This window comes from Prunus persica, chromosome G2 (assembly GCF_000346465.2).
Source record: "Prunus persica cultivar Lovell chromosome G2, Prunus_persica_NCBIv2, whole genome shotgun sequence".
Lineage (NCBI taxonomy): Eukaryota > Viridiplantae > Streptophyta > Magnoliopsida > Rosales > Rosaceae > Prunus > Prunus persica.
Genome location: NC_034010.1, coordinates 15,929,394 through 15,953,242, shown reverse-complemented (window position 1 = coordinate 15,953,242; position 23,849 = coordinate 15,929,394). Strand labels below are relative to the sequence as shown.

Here is a 23,849-nt window from a genome sequence, read left to right as displayed (position 1 = left end):
ACCAACTCTCAGCCAGAACGTACAGCCGATAACCTCAAAACCCGTACGTCTGTGATCAGTCCTATGTGCGCAGACTACCCAATTAAGGGTCTACAGCAACATCCCGTCAAGAATGCCCCGGGTTCCGACAATCCCAAGTATCTCAAGTCTCCATATCCAAGTTCCAAATCAAGGGAGGTACATAGAGTAGTGCTTATAGCACTCCAAACTGACATTCTATACTCACCACTTTCCACAATCTCATCTCAACAACCCAAGTACCTCACACATAGCCAAATATATATATATAAATCCCCAAAATCCATATATTCATACTCAAGATACTCAAATATGTCAAAACCCAAAATATATTTTCAATGCCTCATAAAAATATCACTTTCAACAATTTCATAAATAATATATTCAAAATACCATTTAAAGCATCATGCATAATATTTCCCAAAATCCATATAAAATATACTTTCAATACCCAACTATGCCAAAGCACTATACAACATCAAATTCAACTCATGAATATAATATATTCAATAAATCATTAAAAACAATATGCATAAATCTTTCATCAATAAAACCATGCACAAGATTTGAAAACAAAGTCCACTCACAAGTAGTCCCACGCTGCTTGACCCTGAGAGGGTCCCGCCTGCTGCGTATGCGTGGTCGGAGTACCTAATTCAGAATACGTATACGAGATTAATACAAAGCGTTTCGAACGAGTACTTTAAATTAAATATCCTAATTTCCCAGGTTTCTAGTAAGTGTACTAGGAATGAGACGTTCTAAGGTCCAACTACTTAATTTGGACGATGGAACAACTTCGGGAGACACTCGGTCAACCAGCGGTCAAACTTCCCAATTTGGGTCAACCGGGCCCACGGGACCAACGACCTCCGTTTTACAATCCGAAAGTTCCTAAAGATTTCACAAGGTCTAAGATACCCGTCTCGCAACTTTAGTCCGAAACGGACGGCTAGATCGCTTACAATCGGACGATTGGACGGTTATTAAAAACATAAACTTTTAAGTTATTGAATTGGAACATCCGGGGTTCCGATTCACGATCCGCGAATTCCTATATGATCCTAGGAATACCTAGAACAACATATTTTACTTAGGAAACGATCCAACGGTCAGAACCTATCGAACCCGGATAACGCACAATATGCGAAAATCCGTTCGATAGTCAAACGATGTTCGAATTGAGATCCGCGAAATTCTATGTGCTCGTGACAACCTAAGGATCTCATCGGGTTAATTTACAACCTCACCAGCCTCGCCCACGCGCCGCCACACGCGCCGACAGTGCGTGGGTATGTAGAGTAATTCCGGGAACGAAAAAAAAACTCCACACCCGAGCTCACCCTTCCTACCCTAGCTCCTACTCGAGGTCAGGATCACTTCCTTCAACTACGGGAAGGTCCAATTCGGGCGGCAACTGGCCGGAATTTCATTTTGAAATCCGGCCAAAACCTAGATTTTCTAATCGATTTCCTAGACAACGAATCGGTCCAAACCTATACAACAATCAGCTAGGACTCGAAAAATGGATGAGAAACCATACCTCACTCACTGGGTTTGGGCGGTGGAGGCGGCGGCGCGACGGAGGGAAAACTCCGGTTCAAAACAGTCGAGCGCGCGGCCGGAGTTCGTGGTTCCGACGGGAAAAACAGGCAGGTCTTGATCGGGACGTCAAGGCGGATCGATCGGGACTGGTCTCGTGTCCTGCCGTGGCCGGAGCTGAGAGAACCGAGGAGAGAGAGAGTCGGTGTCGGGGAGAGAGAGAGAGAGTGTCGAGCGCGCGCGAGGAGAGAGAGAGCTGAGGTGAAAATTTTGATTTTTACCAAACTTTTTGAAATATTTACAGTTTTGCCATTGTCGATGTTTTGATCGTAAATTCTTCTTTACAACTCCGATTCAAGCCTACCGCGTGTCTACGAATTCGTCTCAGTACCACCTACCCAAAAATACCAGTTACTGCGCCAAACACTTTTCGGGCAAGAAAATGACCAATTTACCCCTACCCTAAGGGTAAATTAGTAAATTCACTTAAATAATTTAAAATATGAATTAAATTTGGAGTCGGGGTGTTACAACATGAATAAAAGTTTCTCTCATTAAAAATTACACAAGAGCATACTAGTTATTCAAGTACACATAACATATCCAAAAATAGTAGATATAAACGAGTGAAGAACTCTTCACTCAAAGACTGGAGGCCAAGCTCCATATATTCTTGCCCTTGGTAAACCCAAGTTCTGTAGTAATTATTTCCCCACTCTAAGACTAGGTTTCGACTGAAAAAAATGCATGTAGTTGCCTTCTGTAATTCCAAGTTTTGTAGTCATGATCTTTAACACCTGTGGGATAGGGACTGTAGTCTAATATTATGGAATTCCCAAACATTGCTAATTGTTGCTTGATCTTCTCAAACTCATCAATCATCTTCCTTTACAAAAGAAACAAAACAAGGAAATGCCAATGGTCAAGAAGATGCGAAAACCAAGAAAATTTAAATAAATAAATATATATATATATATATATACCAAAAACAAACAATTTTCGACAACACAATTACAAGAAATCTTGCCCAAAAGCTGAAATTCACAATCTTAACTAAATAAGCCATTAAAAAGAGTTGGATCTACATAAGAAAAATGATCACTAGTCATCAATATTTAAGAATGTTTGAGAATGGTATTTGAACAAACTTAATAAAATTTGAATTCATTTTTCATACCTCTCAATATCAAACCTTTGTGATAATAACAAATACCACAAATGAAGGAAAACAATTCCTAGAAACCAATGTAAAGACTAATATCATGCATAGCACAAACCCATTAGAAAACATAAATCATAAAATCCAAAGTATAATCCATACCTTAACCAACAAGGGATGCATAACTTCTCAACATAATACAAAACACGTATGTCATTTTAATACCTTTAAACAAACAACACCACAATGACATTGACAACTACCATAGCTGTTAATAAGAAAACAAATAGAACTGAGTGTAATGAGAAGAAGAGGTTCTTACCTCAAATGGTCCTCTGTCCAAAACCACAAACCAAATCCTTCCACCTCCTCAAATAATCTGTCATGCAAAAACAGGATATTACCTCAGTAAAATTAGACTCCTAAATGACATTGTTCTAAACACATTATAAGATAAAGAGAACCACAAACCCAAATAAGGCAATCACTCATTCGTTTTAATGTTTTCAACGCAAATAGAAACATTGAACGACAACTTTTTCAATTTCCACTAGAATACAATGAAGAATTGAAATAAAAAGATATCTAAATGTAGAAAAAGAGGATTGAATTTAGATAAAATAACATGAAAAATTCTTTAAAAGTGAAAACACAAGACACAGAGTTTGCTTAAGCACATAGCCCAACATTCCTCTTTTTTGGGCACTTCAATTTCGTCTTCAAACATTGATAAGAAAAAAGACAATTCAACAAAAAGGGTATGAAGTAGTTTGTAGTAAATCATAGATGACCAAATACATATTTTGTTAAACAATTTGGGCAGGAACACTTCAATTTGGGAAATTCACTAAAAAATCAGTTTGAGTCGAAATAGTGCGAAACTTTCCAATCAAAACTAGACACATAAAACTTCATCACATCAAAATTTCATGGCATTCGAAGTTAAGGAAGCATGTCAAAAACAAAATCCAAAACAGACTGGGTTGCAGAGTTTTCTGCTTCCTGCAACATAACAACTACTTTAAAATTTTGCCAAAAATCCAATTTAACTCCAATTTGTATGAAACCAGTTTTGAAATGCTCATTGAAATGTCTAATTATAAAAAATATAGATCAAAATATAAATTCGAACTAGGTCTTCTGGTCTAGAACATAACACGAGATCACAGATTTCTGCATAACCCCAAATTTCATCAACCAACCCAAATCTTTAAAAATACACCACTTATCAGCTTTAAATATCAAAACACTAAATCATACAAATGTTGCTATTTACTATTGAAAAAGTATTAATCTGAATTGACCAACTACAATTAAAAAACATAAAGGCAGAGCTTAAATTGAATAACCAACTATGAAATTTTCACCACAAAAACCACAATGGCAGCTTCAACAATTACGCAGCTTCTCCTGCACTGAACAACAAAACTCTAAAAGAAATACAAAAAGTGTCTATAAAAAAAATGGACAATTTGATATATCATTGACAAAATGTACAAGACCACAGTGCAATATTGAATTACAAAGCACAACTAATTAAAGAAAGGGAAAACAGAGGAAAACGCTACTACACAATCAAAGAGAGGAGCGAGAGAGAGGTTGTCAAAACGTGATTCCATTCCACATCTACGTACCCAACCAATTCAAAGAAAAATTTATGCCTTTCAGTATAAATAAAAAATATATAAAAACAAAAAAACAAAAAACTGAGTTTTCAGTATAAAAAACCATTGTCAAGATATACAAGCATTTCAGTTTCTGAAATGGATAAGGCCTTCATATGATGCTAAAACCAGGTACATAGTTAGCACTAAAATCATGGGTTGTCAAAAACTTGCATGTATGTAGAATTTTCACCCTTTTACATTTTTCCAACCAATAGAAATTTAGAAATACTTGAAATTATTACAATATAATAACTAAAAAAGGATTGAAAGTGACATAAAATTATAACCTGTTTAGCAGCTTCCATGTGTTTGAGGAAAGGACGTGACCCCCTATATGCTCAAACTCTTTCTTTTTTATGTTCAAAGCATTGGCCTTGCAGCGTTTCTGTTTTGATTACATACAAGAATTGTTATATTCTTCTTCCCATGTAATACTTAGAATAAGTTTCCAATCAAACATGAACTAATATCAATTAACCATAAACAAGTATTAGTTTTAACGTTTTCAATGCAAATAGAAAAAAAAGAGATCCAAATGTACAAAAAGAGGATTGAATTGAAATAAAATAACATGAAAAATTCTTTAAAAGTGAAAACACTAGCTAAGAGAGGATGATCCTAGTGAAAAACTAGAAGTCTAGAAGATAATTCTTTATCATATTTTCAGGCCCAAGACAGAGTTTGCTTAAGCACATACTAGGCACTTAGTCTTCTACCATTGCTAAGCAAAAAGCCACTTCAACAAAAATGTGGATGGTTTTCCTATAGTTGCAATAGCTCTATGATACCTTTGAACCCATTGCGACCCTACACAAATAGCTACAGGAAATAGATAGAGGAGTGAAAGTATAGTGATCCAACAATACAAATTCAACCCATCTACTTCCTTGAAGTTCTGAAAACTGCATTTTGAGTAAATGTTCCTCAACACAAACCCAAGATTGCTAGTCAAAGCACCCTACAGGCCTTGGAAATTGAATGACACCCCATCAATTGCAGCTAGAGAACAACTGAAGACAATAGGGAGGATTGAAAGCCAGACCCGTAAAGTGTATGAATTGCCTAGGAACAACGAAAAGAAAACTGAGAAAACAGGCTCTGAAGATTTGATTACATGGGTGAAAGAAATAACCACCTTAGAGAATGAGACACATGCTGAGATGTGGCCTATTATTATTGCTTAAGCTAACAGCCCTCTTAAGTATCATCCTGCACATTTACAAAGCACAAAAAACAGAGAGAGAAGGCTCAAAGCCTCAAACAGAGCAACATACTAATATATCATTCCCTGAAACAAAACAAAAAAGACAAGAAAAAAATTGAAGCATTCAACTTTTATGACACTGACTCTCATCACACAGGTGCTTGAGATAGATGAATTATTCATCAAAGAAAGTGTTTCAAATAGGCTACTGCAAAAAATAACAAAATTTGTTAGACACGATATTTTGGGAGAGCTTGAGACCAAATTAGTCTTCAAACTCAAAATAGTCTATGACTTCGCCCTTTAAGTTTCACTAATCATCCAAAAACAACCACATTATTTTTCCTAGTTAAATTCTCCCAAACAATAAAAAAATAAGCTCCTTTGTCAAAAAAAAAAAAAACCAGTAAGAATAACTAAAATAAAGCTTAATCTCACAGACAAAAGCAAAGAAACCTTGAAACGAACACACACCCACATGACCCACTTCCAACTTCCAATTTTGTACTTCAATTATATGCAAATCCAATTAGGTTTGACTACAAACTCATCTAATAAATTAAAGACACTTACACAAAGGCTCGTAACTGATTCTAAATAATTCAAAAGTCTACTATACTTGGGAGAATCACTCATGTACCAATTTGTTACTTGTCAGTCCTTAATTGTTCGTTCCTTAATTGTTTAACCTTCTTTCATTCAACATTATCATTAAGAACCAATCCACATGGTATGAAGTAGTTTTCAGTAAATCTAGATAACCAAATAAATATTTCCATGTTCCTCCAAAACTTAAAACGCACATCATACAGAGCAAATGGTCTTCATACCTAACAGAAAAGCACCATATGAAGGAAGTTGTGAGAGGAGGACTTTGTCAATTCAATGTTTGGGGGGTTGCAACGACCTTGTTATTAAGACCCAAAAAAAAAAAAAGATTTTATTTTTGTAACAACCCGACTCCAAATTTAATCCCTTATTTAAATTATTTAAGGAAAATTACAAATTCACCCTTGGGATAGGGGTATTTTAGTCATTTTCTTACCCCAAAAGGAGTTTGGGGCAGTGACTAGTATTTTTGGGAAGGTCATACTGAGATGAGTCTGTAGACATGTAGGGCTCGTTTGGTACACCGTATTAGACTCTGGATAGGAGTAAATAGTCTATGTCAGGTGTTTGGTGTCAACTTGTATTATTTAATTACTCGACTATTTTACACGGGTTGGGCTTTTAATACTCTCCTTACCTGACTAACTAATACAATCCACACAGTCCGGTTTAGATAATACACGCTTAATTATACGGCTAAGCACGCGTTCTACGAAAAAAAATCAAACGCTCTTTTCTTCTTCTTCTCCCTAGGGTTTTTCTCTGCTATCTTCTCCAAAGGTTATTTTCTTCACTCTTCTCCAGGTATCCATCTCTCTCTCTCTCTCTCTCTCTCTCTCTCTCTCTCTCTCTCTCTCTCTCTCATACTCTCTCCAATATGCTTCTTCTTGCTTCTTCTCTATTCTTTATATATTTCAATTTTTTTATTAAATTTTTGTGGAATTAGGTTATGTATTTTTCGTTTTTGAAATTAGGTTATGCTTACTTACATGAATGAAAGCTAAATCGTAAAAGGACCTATTTTACAAATGAGAAACATTGGACATGGGCTTAATGAATGAATTGCACAATCCTATTACCGAAGCAAATTAAACCATTTAAATGAATACACAAACTTCACAACAGTAGCAGCAACATCAATTGAGTCATTACCATTTTCCTTTGGTACCTTTGGTTACGATTTCTTCTATAGTGGGTTTGGTCTTGCGTTTGGGACATTGTTGATTGGTTATGGGTGGTGCTGTCCGAATTCCTTGTTTTATGTTATCTTATGTATTTTGTTTTTGTTTAGTTTTGAACTGGTCTGGGTGAGAAGCTTGGTTCTAGCCTTGGTTTTGAGGTCTAGGTGCCTCTACCTGGTTTTTGTGACTTGCTTTGTAATCTATTTTTCTGGGTTTCTTTAATGAGATCAGATTTCAACCCACACCAAAAAAAAAAAAAAAAAGTAAGAGGAGGCTCTCTTTATAAAAACCAACATTAATGTCAATGATGATGATGAGGAAGTTGAGGTTGAACCAGATCATTCTGCCTCTTTGCCAATATCAAATCAACAAAACTCAGCTAGCTCAAGCAGTCGACACCGCAAACGAAATGTAGATACTGATATTCAAAAGGAAATGGCTAAAGCATTTGGTGAGATGATTTCTGAGTCTATTGACCAATTGAAAACTATATCTAATAGTTTGGTGAAAGGATCAGAACCAAGACCTGACATTGCTGCTGAATTGGCAAAGATGGACTTGTCTATTAATGACCAAATTAAGGCATTACGGCTAATTTTGGAGAAAGCAAGTGATAAGAGAACATTCTTGACATTGGATGGTGCTATGAGAAAAGCATTTGTTCTTCTCTTACTTGGGGCGAGGGAGCTGTGATTCACTCTTTGATGTAGTTTGGTTTATGAACAACTTTCCCTTTTGCTCTTATCACCTTAGTATGTGATCACTTTGAATTATACATTATTTGGTACTGTTTTTATTAACGTATGCGAGTATGTTGGAATTTTTATGAGATACTACAATTATGATAATGGGTTATATGAAGAAAAAAAATATTGGCAAAAACAATTGAAAAACAGATCTTATCATATGAATCTTACCAAAAAAAATTCGTGTAATTTGAATCTCAATTTCCATTAAAATTATCAAAGAAATTTTTTTATTTTAAAAATAGTCTGATCTGATGTTATTCGGAACATTACCAAACACAGTATAACTTAGTCAAACTATTTATCCGGAACAGCACCAAACGCCTTATAATATTATGGATAAATAGTCAGTACTCTCTGAAACAAATTAATACTATCCGACGAAAATTAGTCAGTACAGTCCGACGTACCAAACGAGCCCGTAGTGGGCTCGATTCGGAGTTAAAACGAAGAAGTCACGAGCAAAACAAGTTCAGTGGCAATGAGATTTTTTTATGAAAATCAAATTATCTCTCTCTCTCTCTCTCTCTCTCTCTCTCTCTCTCCTGCCACCGTTTGGGGTGGCACCGGCCCCAAAAGAACCGGGCAACCTCCCCCTTCCCATCCCGACCAATCTCAGCCGCTGGAACCACCTGTGATCGCCGGAAAATGCAAAAATCCAACCGTTTTAACCAAAAATTCAAGGAGCTCAATCTCCCTCCTCCGGTCACCAATTCAGACGAATAAAGTATGAATTTCTACCTATTTTCTATGCTCTAGCTAATGGTTGGGTAGGATTGCATTGATTTTGAACGTAGGTCACTCGATTTTCGAATTGGATTTTGCCCGATTTTGGGATCACAATTTCGGCCACTTTCGGTCAGTTTTTGGGATAGGTCCAAGAACAAAAGTGGCTCCAAATAGGGTGTTATACCTAGGGTAGGAGTTTGGAGCCGCTGTTTTGAGATTTTCCTGCAATGCGTAATCGCTTTGGGCACCCAGCGCTGCCGACGGGTGTGGCAGCGAGTGGGCGAGGGTAGTGAGGTTGCACTGTGTCTTGATGAGATCCTTAGGTTGTCATGAGTGCGTAGGATTTCGCAGATCTCAATTCGGACGTCGTTTGACTATTGAACGAATATCGCCTATTGCGCGTTATCTGGGTTCGATAAGTTGGGACCGTTGGATGGTCTCGAATATAGTATATGTTAATCTAGGTATTTCTAGGATAGTGTAGGATTTCACGGATCGTGAATCGGAGCTCCGGATGTTTCGATTTATTAATTTAAAGTTTATGTTTTATAATAACCGTCAGATTGTGCCATCGTGAGCGATCCGACCATCCGATCTGGACCAAACTTGCAGAACGAGTGTCCTATACCTTGTAGAACCCATAGGAACTTTCGAATCGGAATTTGGAGGTCGTGGGCCCCGTGGGCCTGTTTGACCAGGGTTAGGGTAGTTTGACTCTTGGTTGACCGTGAGTCTTCCCGAGTAGTCTCACCTTCCCATGGGGATTATCGGGTGCTAGACTATTTTTGAGGTTTACACAATATTAGAATTAATATTTATATTTATATATGCTTGTAAAGGTATAGAAAAAAGTCTAGAATGTCATTTTGAAGTGCTATACGCACTACTTTCGATACCTCCCCATATTTTGGTTACACTACAAGTACCGCCCTGTGAAAGTTAGGTCCCACGTGGCGTAGGTTATCCGGCTTGCGAACAGGCCCCATACGTGGCGTTGGTTGTACCTGCATATGGGGAGATCTTTTGATAGTATGTTCAGGTCGCACATGGCGTAGGTTATCCGGCGTGTCGACAGACCCTATACATGGCGTTGGTTGTACCGGCGTATGGGGGAGATATTGTGATATGATGTTCAGGTCTTGTGTGGCGTAGGTTATCCGGCGTTGAGATAGGCCTCATACGTGACGTTGGTTGTACAGGCGTATGGGGAGATCTTGTGATAATATGGTGAGGTCGCACGTGGCGTAGGTTATCAGGCGTGTTGACAGACCTCATAGTGGCGTTGGTAGTACCGGCATATGGGGAGATTATGTGAAATATAGATAAATGAATAAAGGTATTACCTATGTGTGGAATTGGGTTTTAAGGAAGAATTACGTGTGGCTTGATCCCTCAGTGAGGATACATAGGCAGCCTAAGGTTATTAGGTGCAGCCGTTAACATAGATGTGATTATATTAGGAGGTTAAAACCTCGTATGTTGAAATTGAAAAAGTAGATGATGCAGGTTGTATTTAGTATTCATAATTGAATTTATTTTTTGCCTTGTTTAAGTATGAATAGAGTTGATAGAGTGCTTGGTAGTTTGTTGAAAATTATTGGAAGGCCGAAGGCCGTTTATGTGAATTGCATGAAATTATCTTGTGCATGCTGCTAGTTGGGAATATGAATTGTGTTTTATGCAGGTTGAAATTTTGGGAAATGTTCAATTTATAGAGGAGACTCTGGCGAATTTTCGGCAAAAAGTCTCGGCCTTTAGTATGTGGGCCCGGCATCGGGGTGATGTCGGGAATTCAGCAGGATTCGTCTCGGGTTTCGGGAAATTCGGGGCGGGTCCTGTCAATTTTGTAATAATCAAAATCAAATAACTATAGAACAATTGTTGAATAAACAAAAGGAGAAAATACCTTTGAATCACTGCTTGGTTCTAGCTGAAGAGATTCTGAAAATTCTGGAGAACTGAAGGGTAGACGGTCTGGGGCAGAGACAATGGAAAATAACTCAAGCCATCAGAAATCTTGGGGGATGAGAGTAGGTATGTCCATACGACTGCTTGGCCGACGTCGGTGGCAGATTGCTTTGTCGGCGTCGGAGCAGGTTAGGGCGTGCGAGATGAAAAGAGTGGGTATGCGAACTGGATGAGGGAAATAACACGCGTGTTGGTGAAGGGGAATTTTTATTTTTATAGTCTCAAATTAGCCCCAAAATAATTTGGTCGCCAAAATGCCAACATATGCAAAACGACGTCATTTTGATGGGTTTAATTCTTAGCACACAATAATTTGCGACCAAAACCAATAGTCGCCAAATACCCCGAAATTATTAGCGCGCATTTTTGCTTTGCAACGACGATGGCTACACAACTTTTTTGTCGCCTAGAATTTTTTCAATTTCGCGCGCACTCTATTCAATGAATGGCGGCCAAAATTATTTTTGGTCGCCACTTGCAACCATAGCCACGATAAAATTTCGTCGCCCTTCCTGAGAATTCGGTAGCAATTCATTTTGTTCATGTCTTGGATGATGCCTTAATACCACGAAACCTTTGGCGACCAATTGCTAAAGGTTTGTTGCTAATTTCCTTTTAGAGCGACCAAATTTGGGTTGGTCGCTGAAAAGGTTTTTTCTTGTAGTGATATTTATAAATTTTATAGTGATAATATATATTGTTGATATTGATATTTTTTTAATGGAATGAAATTTATGGATATGATAAATTGATAATGTAGATTGATTGAGTTTATGCTTTATTGATAATGTGGATTGATTGAGTATATTGAATATTGATTGATATGTGATATGATAATTTGGTATATTGAATATTGATTGATATGATAATTTGGTATTTTGAATATTGATAGTGGGTTATTGACATTTTCATATTCATATGATAATTTGGATAAAAATTTATGCTAACAAAACTATAATGCAACGTTTTTGAAATATGAAAACTCATCGTGGATAATTGTAACTTGTATTATTGGCTTTGTTATGAATTATGAATGGAAGTACTATCTTTCTATCTTTTTAGTATTATTTTTTTTGTAGAAAAATTTTGGAACTTTTACACTGTGACCCATTGGCCACATAATCCTGGATCCGTCATTGCTTGTATTATTGGTTTTGTTATGAATTATGAATGGAAGTACTATCTTTCGATCTTTTTAGTATTATTTTATTTGTAGAAAAATTTCGGAACTTTTACACTGTGACCCCTTGGCCACAAAATCCTGGATCCACCACTGATGGCGACCTTACTTGCCTCTCTCTCTTCCTCCTCCTCTTCTTCGTCTGTGGCACCAGCCATTCTCAGACTCTCAATGGCAGCCACGATCGCCTTCAATGCCGTTGGAGCTCCGGTACGACTCTCCCGGCAATTATCTCACCCACAAAGCTCCTATCCACTTGTTGGCGGGATCCGATTGCGTTGTGTTGCCCCGACCCGATCTTTGAGCTCCTTTTCTGGCTCTGGTAAATGAATCGCATTTTCATGTTGTGGTAAATAGAAGTTGACATCAGAACAATTTGGTGATGTTTTAATGGAAATGGAATCAAATAGCAGGAATTAGGGCGCAGGTGGCAGCCATTGAGCAATCGAGCGCTGCTGTACCTCAGAATCGGAACGTGGAGGCTCCTGTGGTTATCGTCACTGGAGCTTCTAGAGGAATTGGGAAAGCTGTTGCGCTCGCTCTCGGCAAGTCTGGTTGTAAGGTTATCATCATCATTCATCATTCAATTGCTTTTTTCGATGAGTCATGACCATAGGCTTCATTTCACTGTTACAGGTTCTGGTAAACTACGCAAGGTCATCTAAGGAAGCTGAATTAGTTTCCAAGGAGGTACCTTTTTTGTTAAAATAATGGCCTTCATGCAATGCATATATTGAAATCAGTTCATAGTTGAAACGTTTGGTTTTAATTACATCCCGCATTTTAAACAGGTTTTATTGCGGTTTAAATGCTGCAGATTGAGGCATCTGGTGGTCAAGCTCTGACATTTGGGGGTGATGTTTCAAAGGAAGAAGATGTAGCGGCAATGATTAAAACTACACGCAAATGCGCTCTTTTATGCAAACTACATTTTTTTTTTGTGTGGTTGCAATTATCGTTTGCAACCTGACATCTTTTCAATCAAATGAACATAGGTGGTTGATGCATGGGGAACAGTTGATGTGTTGGTTAATAATGCTGGTCGACATCATATTACTTCTTGTATTTAAGCTTCTTATCTTGACTTTCCTTTCTATTTCAACTGACACAACCCTTTTCAGGAATAACACGGGATGGCTTGTTGATGAGAATGAAAACATCCCAATCCCAATGGCGGGAGGTTATTGATTTGAATCTTACTGGCATGTTTCTGTGCACACAGGTGTGTAGTTTCGGGCATATGTTGATCTAGTAATTATAGTTGTTCAAGCTTAGAATTGTCTGATCTTTTTAGCATGGTTCGTGCTTTTAGCAGGCTGCAGCGAAAGTTATGATGAAACAGAGAAAGATAATCAAATTCTGTCTTCCTTTCTTTTATTATGTCAATGTGAAAATCCTATTTTGCTTCTAGATCCTTAGTCTGTTCGTCATATTTCAGGGAAGAATAATCAATATAGCATCTGTTGTTGGTCTTGTTGGCAATGTTGGACAAGCCCAACTACAGTGCTGCAAAGGCCGGAGTAATTGGCTTTACGAAGAGTGTTGCAAAGGAATATTCAAGCAGGAGCATTAATGTATGTGCATGTGATTCAATTTTTTTAATTAATTAATCTTATTATCTGTTTTCTGTGTGTGGGGCTTGCCTGCTAATACATGTAACTTAAAGGAAGTTGAGGTTCCACCTCAAAACCAATTGGCAATAGGGGGAGTAACCCAACTCCTTATAAGCTCTTGCTAAGTTTCTCAACTTTCCAATGTGGGACTCTTTACCTTCACATTCTCACACGCCCCCATACGTGTGGCGAATTTTCAAGCCTAACACGTGGACAACACATTTTGGGTGACGTGGAGCACGTGTGGCCGTTGGGCTTTCACACATGGGCAACGCGCTCTAATACCATGAAGGAAGTTGAGGTTCCACCCCAAAACCAATTGATTTTGAGGTGAAACCTCAACTTCCTTCATCCTCCAGTCTTACATGGTGGGCCTAAAGCAATTATCCATCTAAAGCTTTCTTTTTTCCATAGGTGAATGCTGTAGCACCTGGTTTCATTGCATCTGATATGACTGCCAAGCTTGGAGAAGACATAGAGAAGAAGATCTTGGGAACCATCCCCCTAGGTGAGAATTGTAACGACCCGGTCCTAAATAAATTGGTAATTATTAATTCATGTATGTAAAAGACTATTTTACCCTTAAAATATTTTATTGGGTTTAAAGTTGACTTTTGACCGGGAGGGAATTTGAGAATTTCAGCTATACCGTTGCGTAGAGCTTGACGAGATGAGTCCGTAGACACGTAGTGGGCTCGATTTGGAATTGTAACGAGAAAGTTACGATCAAAAGAAACACAGTGGCACAATCGTAATTATTTCGAAATGGAATTTTTATAAAAACAGAGATTCCTCTCTCTCTCTCTCTCTCTCTCTCTCTCTCTCTCTCTCTCTCTCTCTCTCTCTCTCTCTCCCTCTCTCCCCCGAGCAGCCCCTCCCCTTCTAATTTTTCTGCACAGCCGGTGGCTCCAAGAGCCACCACCTGCCGCCACTTGGGGCAGCACCAGTCCCAAAAGGACCGTCGTGAGTCCCTCTTCCACCCCAACCACCAGCACAATCGCCGGAATCTGTAGAAATGGCACCGGTTTTTCCAAGAATTCAAACCGCTCGTTCTCTCTCATTTCTTCACCGATTCAGTCGAGTAAGGTATGGGTTTTCGACTATTTTCTATGCTCTAGCTGATGGTTGGGTATGATTTCTTTGATTTTGAGGTCAGTTCATTTTCAATTTGGGATTCGGCCGGTTTTTGGTTTACGATTCGAGCCACTTCCGGTCAGTTTTTGGGGTAGGTCCAAGAACAAAAGTGGTTCCAAATAGGGTTTTATACCTAGGGTAGGAGTCTTGAGCCATGGTTTTGAGATTTTTCGGCGATGCGTAATCGCTTTGGACACCCACGTGTTGCCGGCCCGTGGGCACTGTAGAAAAGGGGCATTGTGTCCCGATGCGATCCCCTTGTTGTCTTGAGCGCATAGGTGTGCTCGGATTTCAATTGGATACCGTTTGAATGTCGAACGGATATCGCATATTGTGCGTTATCCGAGTTCGATATGTTTGAACCGTTGGATAGTCTTAGATTTATAATATGTTAATCTAGTCATTTCTAGGATCGTGTAGGAATTCACGGATCGTGAATCGGAGCCCCGAATGTCCCGATTTGATAACTTAAAGTTTATGTTTTATAATAACCGTCCGATTGTGCGATCGTGAGCTATCCGACCGTCCGATCTAGACCAAACTTGCAGGACGAGTGTTCTAAACTTTCGGATCGGAATTTAGAGGTCATGGGCCCCGTGGGCCCGTTTGACCAAGTTTGGATAGTTTGACCCTTGGTTGACCGTGAGTCTTCCGAGGTAGTTTTACCTTCCTAGGAGGATTATATTGACCCTAGTGACAGGTCACACGTGATATTATGTTGAGGTCGCACGTGGAGTAGGTTATCCGGCGTGTTGACAGACCCCATACACAGTGTTGGTAGTTCTGGTGTATGGGGAGATTATATGATATGATGATGAGGTCACACGTGGTGTAGGTTATCCGCCGTGTTGACAGGCCCCATACGTGGCGTTGGATGTTCCGGCGTATGGGGAGATTATGTGAGTATTAAGGAGATAAATTAAAGATTGTGGTGGGGAAGTTGTGATTTAAAGTAAAGGGTTTTAGTGGGAAGAGCTACGTGTGGCTTGATCCCTCAGTGAGGGTACGTAGGCAGCCTAAGGTTACTAGGTGCAGCCGCATACATAGATGTAATTGTGTTAGGAGGTTAAAACCTCGTATGTTGGAATTGGAAAGGTAGATGATGTAAGTTGTGTTTGGTATTCATAATTCATATTTGAGTTTATTAATTACCTTGCGGAAGACAATATTTGGCTTAAGGGCTTTGTGGGTTGTTTGGTTTCGCTTTGTTTTTTGTGAGGGCTGAAGGCTGAGTTTGTGAATTCCATGAAATTATCTTGTGCGTGCTGCCCATTGGGATATTAAATGTGTTTTTGTGCAGGTTGAAATTTGGGGAATGTTCAATTTACAGGGGAGACTCTGCCGAAATTTTGGTAGAAAGTCTCGTGCCCTTATTCCCTTTTGGGAAAGGAAGCTTTAGTTTTAGTGATTGGGTCCGACATCGGGGTGATGTCGAAATTTCCACATGATTCTTCTCGGATTTCGGGAAATTCGGGGCGGGTCCTGTCAAGAATAGTCAGTTGGCTCCTAGTTATTTAAGCATTATTATCAAACCTATCGTAGTTAATGTGAATTATTGAGAAACTGCTCATGTTGGTTATATAACTTATAGCCCTCCGTTTGGACAAAGGAATTAAAAATTACATAGAATTTTAAAATGACCGAATTTAGATTTTCATCATTTCAATTTCTGGCAATTGAAAATTTCAGTGTTTGGATTTATGTATGTTGAATTTTGTCAATGACATAATTTTGTAAATGACACTATGGAAATTGTGAAATGACGCTTATTTTGGTGGAAATTAAACGGAGGGTAGATGAGAAAATAAATCAATTTTATAATTCTTTCAGGGCGATATGGTCAACCTGAAGAAGTTGCTGGACTGGTGGAATTCTTAGCACTCAATCCCGCTGCCAGTTACATTACTGGACAGGTAAATTTTTATTAGAAATCTGATAATTTTTCCTTGGACAAATGGGAAATGGCACCATTTGAGCTGTTAAGTTTTGCACTGATCCGTTGTAGGTATTGACCAATGACCATTGATGGAGGGATGGTGATGTGAGAGGCCAAGTCCTGCACCCCAACCAGCTTCATCTTACAGAAGGTTTCAAATGACGCTTCATTTTACAGAAAGTTTCAAACGAAGAGAGGCTTTTCTTTATATTCCATTCTTGATCGGCTTCTAGTTTCAACCAGTAATTGAATAGGCAAATCTTTTAACCACTTTGTAAAGCTATTGGTCGAAAGGCCACGTGGCCCTCCTTTGGGTTTGGATAAATCTTTTAACAACCTTGTAAAGCTATTGGCCGCATTCTTGTATGTATCACTCTCATACGTGCCATTCAAGAAATTGTGCAAATTATTCCGCGAGGGAAAAGATAAAAATAATTTACTTATCATAACAACATGGATATTAACTTTAATTATGTTTCTCTAATATAATTTGTAATATATATTCATTTCTAGTTATGATTTTTGGTTCTTCTTGGGATTCGCATAATTATTATATTATGTATGAATAATTAAATATTGGAAATGGATTTGGTAGTAAAATTCATTACCTTAGTTCTGCTCTCCTCTCTCGCTCTCTATCACTGAATCAATCTCTCTTCTTTTAGGGTATACTGTAAGACTTTCGTCTCTGTCTTATCCTTTTTGGTTTACAAAGTCTTTGTTGCATGCCACAATTCTCCAAATGGATAGTGTCTTAAATTACATAATTGCTTCTATATGTCTTAGGAACTTATCCACTAAATTCTTCTTCGGGAAATCCCAGATGTTGAACTTGTCCACTTCCGTCTATTTCCGTCCACAAATTCATTAAGTGTGCTGACGTGGAAGAGGCATTTTAATAATTTAGCTATTAAATACTTTATACTACAAATTAAATATTAAAAAATAGACTTAATTTTTTTTTTTTTTAAATTAACTATACAATCAAAGATACTCTGAAGTCTTCAACAGAAGGTTGATGATTTGGCATCAAAGATTTGTTTCTGTTCCTCAACTTAGATCTTCTTGCATTTGACAATAATTGAATATTTTTCTTACGATTGTTATCCTTGAACTGTTCTATACTATTTGATCAGCTTCACATAGTTCTCTTTGTGCTACATAATTATTCCAGCTATTCATATGATTATTCTCTAACCAAATTGTACAATTTAAATCAGTGAATAAATTCATCTGCATTTTGAAAAAATATCCTACTGCTGCTTTTTTCTCTTGTACACATCACCCACTCTTCTGTCATTACCCTCAATCATATTGTTCATTAACTCCTGACACCTAAAAGCACCACCTCTCTATCTTTCCATTCCGTTTGACCTTCACTTGTCCTATGCTTCATTGCAGAGAAGAGATGTGTAGTGTCCTCGATAGTGCCAAAGGATGCCCAAAGATTCATTTATATTTTAGTATATTTGTTATTCAAAGAAAAAAAAAAAAGTATATTTGTTTTAACATTCTTTTGTTGCCACTTATTCACTTTGAATTTCTTTTTCTGATTCTTTTTATCTTTCCCAATGCCTCCCAAGTCCATTATACTCTTGGCAGTGAATGCTCCCTCAAATTTGGGTTGTCAGTGACTCATTGTACATTTTATTTAATTATAATTTATAACTTTCCCCAAGTTGTGCAGTTGATTCTTCTTTTTCTTGCTCTGATTACGCAGAGGTGGAGTCCAGATTGCGTGCACATTTGGAATCTTTCCTAGAAACTGCAAGATCATTCAATACACTAAGGTTTGACCTGCTCTTTCCTTTCGTATACACTGCCTTTTGACAATCTGCTATCCCTTCTTTTCTATTCTTTTCCTGTTTGCTGTACCAAATTAAAAGAATTTGGCATACTTGTTACTGATAATGTATATCTAAAGAGGAAAAGTGATGCGCTTGTGATACATGAACTTGTCTTAAAAGAAAAAGAAAAAGAATGGTATATTTGCCTTCACCATAATGATTGAAATTTATGCTTTTGGGTGGATTCCTTTTTCACATATCTGTCTTGGTTGGCAAATGAGATAGTTTTTATGCTTCTGTTCCAGCTCCTTGCTAATTGGAAATTCACTTTTTAGTTACTACAGTTGGATTGTTGACATTTATTTGACGCGCATGAGTCCGTAATACCTTCTTGTTAGTTGTTTTGGTGTGTGCCAATCGCTTGTTAGAGGCATACAAGATGCTTTTAAAGGTATCTCATTGCTGATTAAATTATTTATCTGTTCATTTTCATAGTACATTATGAGGATTATTAGACTAATACTGATGCGTAGTTAACTTATTTACCTGTTGTGTTGGAGGAGGAAAAAGTGAAGGAAGGTAGGGGTGGGGGAAAATAATTTTCTTTATTTGAAGTAGGAGGGAGGAAATAGAAAATAAAGTGGGCGAGGTACATTTCTCTTGAGCTGGAAAAAGCATTCCCCTCGAGGCAGGGACGGATCTAGGAATTTAAAATGGCATGAGTTGGATTTATCTTACAATATAACTCGACGGCACGAGTGAATTTAATTAATAACAAAAAATAATGCACTTAGTCAGTGCTAAAATATGATAAGTCTCATAAATGAAAATTAGGCGTGGCAATAGATTGAGAGAAAATGGGAATGAAGAGGCCATTTTATTTCTGAGTTTAGATCGAGAGAAATTGGAAGGAAGAAAATTGGCAGAGCTATGTTTTTTGTCTTTTGAGTTGTGATTGTTTTCTCCCATTGTTTCCTTTTATAAACATCCATTATGACACCCGTTTTTTATTTTTCCTGCGTTCCTCGAGCTCCACATCCGTAATTTCCGCTCCCTATTTTCCACACCAAGCTCCACGACAATGTCTTAATAATAATAATTTTTGAATACCTGTGGGGTGACCCTTGCCTAACCCCAAAATCCCTCCTATTGGATTATCATGACCATGAAAATAGTCATTCAAGTTCACCTTATTGAAGAGTCCCTACCCAGATCACATCAGGGATAGCTAGTTGCCCTTGCTCGGATAAAAATGTAAACGTATCAAATCCAAAGAGGCCGTAAGTGGAACTGTGATCATAGTATAACAGCCCATAAACACAATTCTAGCCCTTAGTACCAGGACCAGGGTTTGGAGGAACTCAAAGTGGGTGATCATCAGGCATGGGCCGGGACGTGGTTGATCTCCTGATGTTGAAGTTAGGCATTGACAATTCGAAGCACGACTTGCATCTTTTGCATTGAACCCACGTTAGTTTGACTAAGGCTTGATGAGTGGGCTCTGCTTTCAATTTTGGGATGGGCTATCTCCATTAAGGTTTTTTTTTTTTTTTTAATAATTTATTTTCTTCTCTTAAGAATACTATATGGTATTACAAATACAAAAAAAATTTAGCATGGGCTGTAGCCCATACAGCCCACTTTGTAGATATGTGACTGCCTCCAGGTCAGGAAAGGATTTTCCTTGAACGTGGGGAAGCCCTTTTTTATTCCAGAATAGAATACGAGAAATGGGGAGACTGCATGTCTAACTTATTTTTAGCCTAACAAATTGGGGACCAAATTTTTTGTACATTAAGAAAGAGGCGATATGATAATATAACCATTTCTGGATTTCTTTGCTTTCCCTCTCTTCCCTTGAACTCAAGGGCCACCTCTGAAAGTGAGACATTGTATTGTGTATGTAAGTAGAAATTGGACAGAAAAAAGGCTTAACTGTGGCACAATTAGTTCAAATTCTTTCAGAAGATTAAACAAGGAACATCCATTTGATAACCATGGTGGAAAGAGAGTATTTCAGATCTAGGTTTAGACAGAGAAAAGAATGAAAGACAAAGCTCTGTATACTTCTCAGGAGTGCTTTCTTACATAATGATGAAATGAACCGAACCCAAGCTTATATAGTTGTGTAACGATGACTTTCTTTACTAAGCTAACATGCTTAACAGACTAACTAATCAAACTAATAAGCAGGTGAAGAGCTAACAGACTTGCCATCTCAGCAAGAACACGTGTCAGCACATCATACTGTTATCATCCCTCCTCAATCTCAGTTGGGGGTGAGCCAAGACTGAGATTGGCACAGTGTTTGACAAACAGGGGACTATGAAGACCCTTTGTAAGAATATCAGCCACTTGCTCATCAGTCGAAACGTATTGAACAATGAGGTCTTTGTTTTGAACTCTCTCTCTAATGAAGTTGAAATCTATCTCCATATGCTTGATACGAGAATGAAGCACCGGATTAGCACTCAGTGCTAAGGTAGACAAGTTATCACTGTGTAAAACTGGAGCTTTAGGAATAACCATATGTAAATCGTGCAACAGTTGTCTAATCCATGAAATCTCTGCAGCACAATGAGCAAGAGCACGATATTCTGCCTCTGTGAAACTAAAGCTTGCTTCTTAGAAGCCCAAGAGATTGGATTATGACCAAGAAAAACTGCATAGCTAGTGGTGGATCGACAAGTATTTGGGTCACCTGCCCAGTCAGCATCACAATAGCCATTGAGAAGCATAGTGCCAAGAGAGAAAGTGATCCCATACTACAAAGTGCCTTGTAGATACCTGAGAATTCGTTTGACAAAACCAAAATGAATATCAGTGGGATTATGTATGAACTGAGAGACTGTATTAACTGCGAAGGCTAAGTCTGGACGAGTAAAGGTTAAATACTGCAGTGCCCCGACAATACTCCGATACAATGTAGGATCACTGAGAGTAAGACCATCATTTGTCAAAGCTTGCTGATAAGGTTTGGAGGGTATACTACAGGGTTTACACGTATCCATGGTAGCCTTCTGAGTAAAACCTTAGCATACTTAACCTGATTGACAAACATCTTGCCATCAGCCTGATAGTGAATCTCAAGTCCTAGAAAATATTTGAGTTGTCACATATCCTTTAATTTGAAAACTTCCCTAAGATCATGAATAATAGAGTTGACAAGCTCAGGATTAGAGCTTGTGGGGATGATGTTGTCAATGTACAATAGAAGAATAAGAATATCAGATGAAGTTTTCTTGACAAAGAGGCTCGGATCAGAAGGAGACACTGTGAATCCCATAGTAGGTAAATGTCCTGTAAATTTGGCATTCCATGCACGAGGCACTTGTTTTAAGCCATATAGGGACTTCTAAAGTTTGCAAACAAGAACAGGATATGTAGGATCAACAAAGCCTTGAGGCTGCTTCATAAACACTTCTTCTTGAAGCTTTCCATGAAGAAAGGCGTTCTTAATGTCAAGCTGATGTAATTTCCATTGAAATTGAACTGCCTGACTCAAAATCAAATGAAAAGTAGTGTGTCAAACCACAGGACTGAATGTTTTGTCATAATCGAAACCATATTTTTTGGCTATACCCTTGTGCAACAAGCCTGGCCTTATATCTCAAAATGGTACCATCTGCATTCTTTTTAATCTTAAAAATTCACTTGCATTCTACAATGTTTGTATTAGAAGGAGAAGGAACTAAAGTCCAAGTGCCTTGTTGATGAAGGGCTTGAATTTCTTCAAACATGGCTTGTTGACACTCAGGCTTTCCAAGGGCTACCTTAAAATGAAAAGGTGTATCAGGCTTAGGAATCGAATTAGCAGAAGGCATAGAAGAATCAGATAAACGAGGCAAGATGACCTCCAGTTGGTCATCTAATAGGACATACAGCATAGAGGTAGCAGATGTTGTAGCACCAGCAACTATAGGAGAATCAATCATATTGGTTCTTCTACTTTAACTGCTTTACCAGGCACCTTACATTTAAATACAATATATCATGTCCCTAAGCTTGCCACAAATCTCCTCTCTGTATATCAACTCTGTCGCGATAACAATTGCGGGTTATTTTTTTTTAGCATCACATATTTGTGCAGGACAAACAAACCAACACACTTCTATTTTGGGGTCAGAGTAATAAAAGCCTCTATTCCATTCCTTAGTTCCTTTCATCAGGGTTCAAGGCCTCTCCCACAAACTGCTTAGCTCCATTAGCTTCTTCAGTCGCAAATAAAGAGCATGTCTCTTCCCCAAGTACATCAACCTCATCGGTTTGTACAGATTCTGTGATTTCATCAGGATCCCATGCTTTGCTTGGACAACAAGTGTAGACTAAACTATGGCATCTCTGACTGGTACATGTCACTGATGAAGTGCTTCAACACATCCTCAAGGCCTCTCACATTTTTGTTTCTCCAGATTCTACATCTTCTCTTTGTGAATCATGTTTACAAGGAAAAAAGCATAAATTGCCTTTTCCTTCTTCTTCTACCATATCTTCCAAACTTTTTCTAAGCTGCACTCCGATGTCTAGGAGCCTTCTACTTGTATTGATTTAGGAGGCTACATATATTATCTTACTCTCATTGATGATTGTACCTGGTTCATGTGGGTGTTTCCCTTAATAAATAAATCAGATGTTTTCTCAATCTTTCGCAAGTTTTATGCATATATTGTTAATCACTATCAAGCTCATGTTCAATTCTTTCAATTCGATGGTGGAGGAGAGTATACGAGTAAGGTGTTTGCTGAATTTTTAGCATCTAAAGGCATCGTTCATCACATATCGTGTCCTTATATCCCTCAACAAAATAGAGTAGCCGAGAGGAAAAATAGGCATATCATTGAAATTGGGTTTGCTCTTCTAACTACAGCCAGTCTACCTCTTCAGTTTTGGTATTATGCTGTTACACATGCCAATTTCTTAATCAATAGAATGCCAAGTCGTACTCTGCACATGCAATCTCCATATTCCAAGTTATATGGTACATTACCAAATTTGCTTTCTCTTAGAATATTTGGTTTAGCAATTTACCCTTTGCTTAGACCTTACAATACACATAAGCTTGAACCTCTCTCCCAGCAATGTGTTTTTTTGGGGTTCTCAATGGGATATAAATGAGTTAATTGTTACAATCCTCAAAATCAGAAAGTTCTAATTTCTAGACATGTAATCTACAATGAAGATGTATTCCCCTTCAAGGCTCAATGATATTCTTCTCCATCTGTTGTGTCCCCAGTCCTGGTCATTATGCCATCACCACCACACTCTTTCTCCGAGTCTCAGCCTTTATCAAGTCCTAGCATGGATTCTACTACCTCACATAGGTTTTCTCCTACCATTTCTGATTCTCCTACAGTTGCTGGTGCTACAACCTCTGCT

The 23,849-nt window shown here is 38.1% G+C and overlaps 1 long non-coding RNA gene and 1 pseudogene across 1 annotated transcript; one reads left to right on the top strand and one right to left on the bottom strand.

Moving 5' to 3' along the window:
- Positions 5,381-10,999, bottom strand: LOC109947544. The gene is made up of 3 exons (XR_002270312.1): positions 10,762-10,999; positions 6,421-6,497; positions 5,381-5,595 (listed from the first exon to the last, which is right to left on the bottom strand). It is a non-coding gene; the product is annotated as an uncharacterized LOC109947544 (long non-coding RNA).
- On the top strand, positions 12,175-16,918 carry LOC18785004 (annotated as a pseudogene).